Source organism: Podarcis tiliguerta, assembly GCF_965153285.1.
Source record: "Podarcis tiliguerta genome assembly, chromosome: 2".
Classification (NCBI taxonomy): domain Eukaryota; kingdom Metazoa; phylum Chordata; class Lepidosauria; order Squamata; family Lacertidae; genus Podarcis; species Podarcis tiliguerta.
The window spans coordinates 48351430-48358036 of NC_139535.1; the positions used below are offsets into that span (position 1 = coordinate 48351430).

The window sequence follows — 6607 nt, forward strand, 5'->3', positions numbered from 1 at the left end:
AAAAAATTGCTTTGCCACAGGTAACTACCATAGGTGATCAAAATTTTCAAAAGTAGGGGTCTGTGGCTTGGCTTTTGAAAAATAGGGGGTCCTCAGTAATTAGCTAGTTGGGAACCACTGACATAGAGTATTCCCTCACAACTCCACTTCTCTGCTCCCAAAATTGAGCTTCCCAGTTCTCACGTGTCTGTATACCCTTGAAAGATAATAAACACTATCTTTCAAGCTAACTCTCTGCTCAGAGTCTGACTTCTCTGGCTGCAAATATTCCCTCAGGGAGGATTTTATACAGCTCAGAGATTATGCTGTTATGAAGTCCAATGCCAGGAACCAAACCCCTCTTTCCCTTTCCCTCTCAAAGTGTTGTCTCTACCCCTTTCTGGCTAGCCGTACCCACAGCCAATCAGAGTGAAGCTCTAGCTCAGCATACTGAGAGCTATATCACTCTGGTAGAGTTTTGCCCATATTGCACCATCAAACTTCACTTTACCTGGGCCATCTGTCATAGTAAGTGACAAGGTTTAGCTGCACTTGTGATCCTCATCCTCCTTCCTAAGGCAAGCCCTGCTTTGGGAGCTCCATAGTGAGTCCTTTACTTTTCAGTCTTTCTTTATTTCCACTCAAATACAGCATAAGATTCTGAGATCTCATGAGTTTTCTTGTCTGTTCCCAGTTGCCACAGTTAATTCTTCCAGCCATGGCCAATTCATCTCCATCAGGTCATAACAACACACTGGTATTATTGGCAGATCCTGCAACAATTGGCCCAGTGGGTAATCATCTCAGCAGACATTACTATAGTAAAGTAACAGAGGTCACATTTGGGGAAAATAATCAGATAACAAGTGTCTCTTCCATAATTTGAATGATTTTTAGGGCTTAGCAGAGAAGTTACATATCTTGAGTAAAGCAATAATCAGACTAATAATAGTGAGCAAACCTTGTGTATATTAAGCCTATTTTTTATATTAAAAAAACTTATTACAACAACAGCTGATTCTAGTTAAATCAACATAAACTAATCAAAATGCAGTTTCCTAGCAAATCAATTCAGAATAATAGCACTGCTTTAAAATAGTTGACATTATGGCAGAGTATGCTCCAACTGGCCTTTTGTGTAATATAAAAATGCCATTAGATTATGCAATAGTAATATGTCAGTTAGTGTCTATAAATAGCAGCCATATTTGGGGTTCCTGTCCTATTGCAATATGATTAGCACTAGTACACACATTTTAAAATCTCAAGTATCTTTTCATCCATTTTCTTTATATACTCATATAACATTTGCATTACATTTTTAAAATGATATTTCCATATGAACATCCTGCAATACATTTTTCGCTGATTTCCCCCCATTGTTTTTTCATGATACTAGCTCCTGAAAATACAAATTCTCATTTTTGAATTGGGCCAAGATGATTTAATATGACATAATGTTCTAGTGATATGTTTTGACTTTAGTTCAGTCTGGCTTATTTTAAAAAGCTGTACATTGTTTATGTTGCTTGACTATGGAAAATCCATTATTTCAGAACTTTAGTTATTTTTTGATCTTTTACCAGATGTCAAAAGAAAAAAAAATAACATAAACATTTACATAAACACAAATACTGCACAGAAGCTTTTTTACTCTTTTATTTATTAATGCATACTTAAACCTTGTTCAGAAGTTTTGGCTCATTCTCTGTAACTTTTTTTTCTCTGTTTGCACTGTAAAATTCAATGCTTTTTTTAAAGTGCTGGACGGATGACTATTGTATTGAAATATGCTGGTATGTTGGGTTAGAGAACCAGAATAAACGCTGTACACTCAACCGCACAATACATTTTTCTAAACTTTTGCACCCAGATGATAAATATAGCTACTTGAAATTTGAAAATGTTCCTGAAAGAAAGCTATGCTTGCTCTTGATTGTCTTGTGTACTGGTCATGATTCAGTGCTCTCTGGGATCAGTCAAGCATTTTGATTTGGTGCTTCATTCATTAGTTGTCAGTCCTTTCACACAGCATAAGCTGTTCTGGTGATTTTTAAACAATAAGAAACATAGAAGTCATGAAGTTAACAGCATGCAGTTCCAGCAAGAAGGCCAGGCATGATTTGTGAGATGTACAGTGAGGTTTAGAAAGAATCATGAACGGACAAAAGGAGAAAATGTAGTAATGAACTCTTATGTAGGAACTTGTAAGATTGATATATTGAGGGCTACATTCCAGTATGAGAAAAATGGTGAACAAGAAAGATAGAGGCTGTAGTATATAATCTTTACTAATCCATGGAAAGATATTGAGAGGTAGTTTGTGCAACACAACATATTTGTGCAAGAGTTTTTGCAAACAGAAAAAAATGGAGAAACCACTTGAAGCATCCACTGTGTTGAGCTATTTCAATTGCTTTTGTTTGATTTTGATAATAAACCTGATTTGCAATGGGGGTTGAATAATTTTGATTGCAACTGTATATTAAGTGTACTAAGGTAAGTTATATTGGTGTTGATAATAGTTAGGACAAACTGAAATATCAGTAAACAGAAAACAAGATATCAAATGCCTGTGTTCCCTATTTTCTGTCATACAATGCATGCAAGAAGAACAGACTGGAGAAGTAAACCATATATCTACAAGTGTGAGAAGTGTAATGCCATCATGGAATTACTGAAACAGTAGTAAGAGTACAGGTGTATGACTAGTAGAGCACCATTGTGATGAAATGAATACAATCTTGAATTCGGGCCATAGAAAATTGCGTTCTGCTATGAACAGAGTAGCCTTGGGAAGATTAAAGTTTTTAGATAAGCTTGCATTTTTAAAAATAAAAAGAAAGCTTATTGAAGATTGAAGCCCCATTGGCCAAATATCAAAGGAGGAAAGGCTAACTCGCTCAATAAATGTAAAAGTCGGAGGAAAAATGAAAACCAAAGAGTTGCAACATGTCTTTTTTTGGCAGAATTTCATAATTTAACAACCAGATTTATAGAGGATGTTCCAGATAGGTAGGTTCTGGCTTGTCCTACCATCACAATTAGTATCAAGAAGTTTGATTAGTGTCTCTGTCATTTATTTTCTTTTTAAATTTTATATCCCACTTCTCACCATCTAGGTCTCAAAGCAGTAGTACACGTGGCGACCATTTTAGACATGTCCAATTGATATGCGACCGCCAACATTTGGGTCCTTTTCTGGACCCAAAAGAGGGAAGAATGGGGATGTAGCAGGCTTATGTGTGTTTGACCAATGTGAGTGTTGACCCAGAATGCAACCCCCATGGCAGTGCTTTGTCTCTAGAATAAAAGGTGCCGGTACTCACCATGAAGTTGTACAGTAAGTGTCACACTTTTTAACAACAACAAAAAGAGGTGCTGGTACTGCGTACCCTTGAGTACCGTCTGGGGGCACTGCCCCCCGGAAACATTCAGTTGCCTTTACTTAGAACCACCGTTCTTTTGATTAACAAGTGAATGGGGTGAATCTTATCTGAGCAGGTCATCAAAAGTTTCCAGTATATAGGCTTGGTTTATGTCATTCATTGGTTGCAGGAAATGTTCACTTGCTGTACTGTAACTGTATTTGTCATGTCCTCTTCCACTCCCTTCCCAGAAGTATCAAATAATGTTGGTATTTGGACAACATTTTTGGGTAGCATTATTGTAATTTAATGGAGTGCTTGTTCGTATTTTATGCTTGCGTGGCCTGGAAAAAAATACCCATTGCTTTATAAAAGATGTCTAAAAAGCAAAAGCTAACAATTATATGATTCTTGAAAGCCAAGAGTTTATGTTACTTCTATTTTCGTTTCCTTTTTGTTTACCAGCATGAAGACTAAGCCATTGGGGTATTGGTCTCTGAGCATGCATACATACATGAGCTAAATAATACTCTTCTTAAAACTTGGCTCCTCCTTGAAACCATGCAGTTGATTATATCTGACTTTTATCTAAGATATAAAACAATAATGCTTAACTTATAAACCAGATACTTACCTCCTCTAAAACAAAAATCTAAAATATCATTTGATTAGGAGGTATGTGGACTATAGAATAAACTAGTAATTTACTGAAAATACAGTGTTCTGCATTTGTTCTTTCACCAGAATTGTAAATATTTATATTTCTGTGGGAGAATTACCAAACATAATTGTAGGGAGCAATTCAAAATCACATGCATAAAGTAGTACGAAAAAATGAAGTAAGCAGAATCATTGGGTGCAGCTTCTGGGCCTTATTTTATCATCCATTTTTTTTATTCGGTTTCTCAGTTCTTAGATTAAACTGGGATACAATCTTTCTTTATAAGGCATCAAGAATTTGGTAGTCATGAGCACTCAGGTTTCTGATTTTCATCAGTGGAAGAACTCAGCCCCATGTACACAGTGGAATCTGTTTGTTTGTTTGTTTGTTTGTTTGTTTATCTATTTAGGGTTTGGTATCCCACTTTTCAGCTCAAACATGGAGATGCCCCAAAACAACTAGCAAAATATATAAACAATTTTAAAATGCAATAAAAATGCAATAAACTCTACAGAACTAATAAATAGCAAGGAAGCCAAAAATGGAAAAATGTTTAAGCAGAAAAATAATTAAAAGCACACTGGACAATAAAAGTATTTAAATGACAATAGAACACTGGCAAAGTAGAAGATAACCTAACCTTCTCATGCAGTGAGGTCCACAGCCCCATTCACCCATCATGGTAAAACATAGTCCAAAACAAACCATGGCTTACTGTGAATAAGCAGCATGTTAGTACACACTTCTAAGATTGTACATGCCCCACTTCTCCCTTGCTTCTAGGTAACTTGGTCCTAATTCATTACGGGATTTAAATCTCATTGAGGCGAACTGACAACAAATGCAACCAGTATAGCAAAGGAGCGAGAAGCTCCTGAAATGTACCACCAGTGAAAAGTTTAGCAACAGCATTTGTCACTAGTGGAACTTTTTGAACAATTTTCAGTGGCAGTTCTACATAAGGCATAGTTACAGTAAAGGTAAAGGGACCCCTGATCATTAGGTCCAGTCATGACCAACTCTGGGGTTGCGGCGCTCATCTCGCTTTATTGGCCGAGGGAGCCGGCGTACAGCTTCCGGGTCATGTGGCCAGCATGACTAAGCCACTTCTGGCAAACCAGAGCAGTGCACGGAAACGCCGTTTACCTTCCCGCCAGAGCGGTACCTATTTATCTACTTGCCCTTTGACGTGCTTTCAAACTGCTAGGTTGGCAGGAGCAGGGACCCAGCAACGGGAGCTCACCCTGTCGTGGGGATTCGAACTGCCGACTTTCTGATCAGCAAGTCCTAGGCTCTGGTTTAACCCACAGCGCCACCCGCGTCCCTCATAATTACAGTAGTCCAGTCTAAATGTAACTAGTGATAACTAATGTAACTAAATGTGACTGTCGGCCAGGTTTGACTGCTCCCAGAGTTAGCACATTTGATGCACCAGCAAAAGCTGAAAAATATGTGCTAGTGGACAGCTGCCTCTTGAGCATCAGAAACCACTCTTTATATATATATATATATATATACTGTCTTTTTCTTTTTTCCTGTAAGTATAAAACCTTTAATAAATATCTTTTTTTTAAAAAAAAGAAACCACCCCAAAGTTGTGAAGCTGTTTTTTGAAGGGAAATGCAACCATATAAAGTCACAGTACCACCCAGTCATTAGGTCAGTGGCCTTACTACAAAGAACACTTCTGTATTGTTTTAATTATCTATCACTAGCCTAAGGCAATGGCTCAGACCTATTACAACCATCCTAGACTGGGACAGAAAGACTATAGTATTATAGATCATGTAAAGGTGAGTGAAGCAAAACCAGTAATATTGAAAATAAAGGTCTCCTAACCTGTCATATAATTTCAGTATTTTTTTCAAGTTACAAAATAAAAATTGCTAAGAATGACTGCTGTATTAATCACAAGCCACTTACTGGTAACTGTCTTGGGGAATTTGACATGGGATTTGAAGGAATAAACACTGAGATCATACATCCTTCACTTTTTTAAACAACCTCTGTTCCAGAAAGAACAGGCTTTATTTTCCATTACTGTCTACTGTACCCAGCACTGGAATGTTGTACAATGATATTTACATAGTTTCATGAGACATAGTAGCTCGGGGTAGCCAACCTCATCCCCTCTATATGTTGTTGGACTACAGTTCCTATTACCCTCCACCAGCATGGCCAGTAGGGATGAGGAGAGTTTAAATCTGGGAACATCTGACGGCACCACTTTGGCTACCACTGCAATAGCCAATCCATATAATACCATACCAATACAGTTCACCAAATATGAGAGAAATGTCTGGCAAATGGTAAGGTAAATAGAAATGATGGAAGAATTACAAAGGAGACCATGGAATTTTTTTCTGAGCTTATACTTTCATCAGAATGGAGTGTTCTGTTTGCTTATGTTGAAAAGACAATATCTGTAAAAGACGTGCAGTTGACGTCTTCCCGATAATTGATTTGTTCTATTACATTTCCATGCTGCCAAATTCCTTTTCCAGTCCCGTAATCTGGTTGCAAATATCTCCAATCATTACTAATACCCTAACTTTCCCTCAGTACTCTAGATTTTAGCATTATACACTCTAGTAACCCT

At 37.3% G+C, this 6607-nt stretch overlaps 1 protein-coding gene across 3 annotated transcripts in view; it reads left to right on the top strand.

The window, feature by feature from the left end:
• The window catches only part of CENPP (centromere protein P), a 148659-nt gene that overhangs the window by 83648 nt on the left and 58404 nt on the right, over positions 1 to 6607 (top strand). The window lies entirely within an intron of this gene.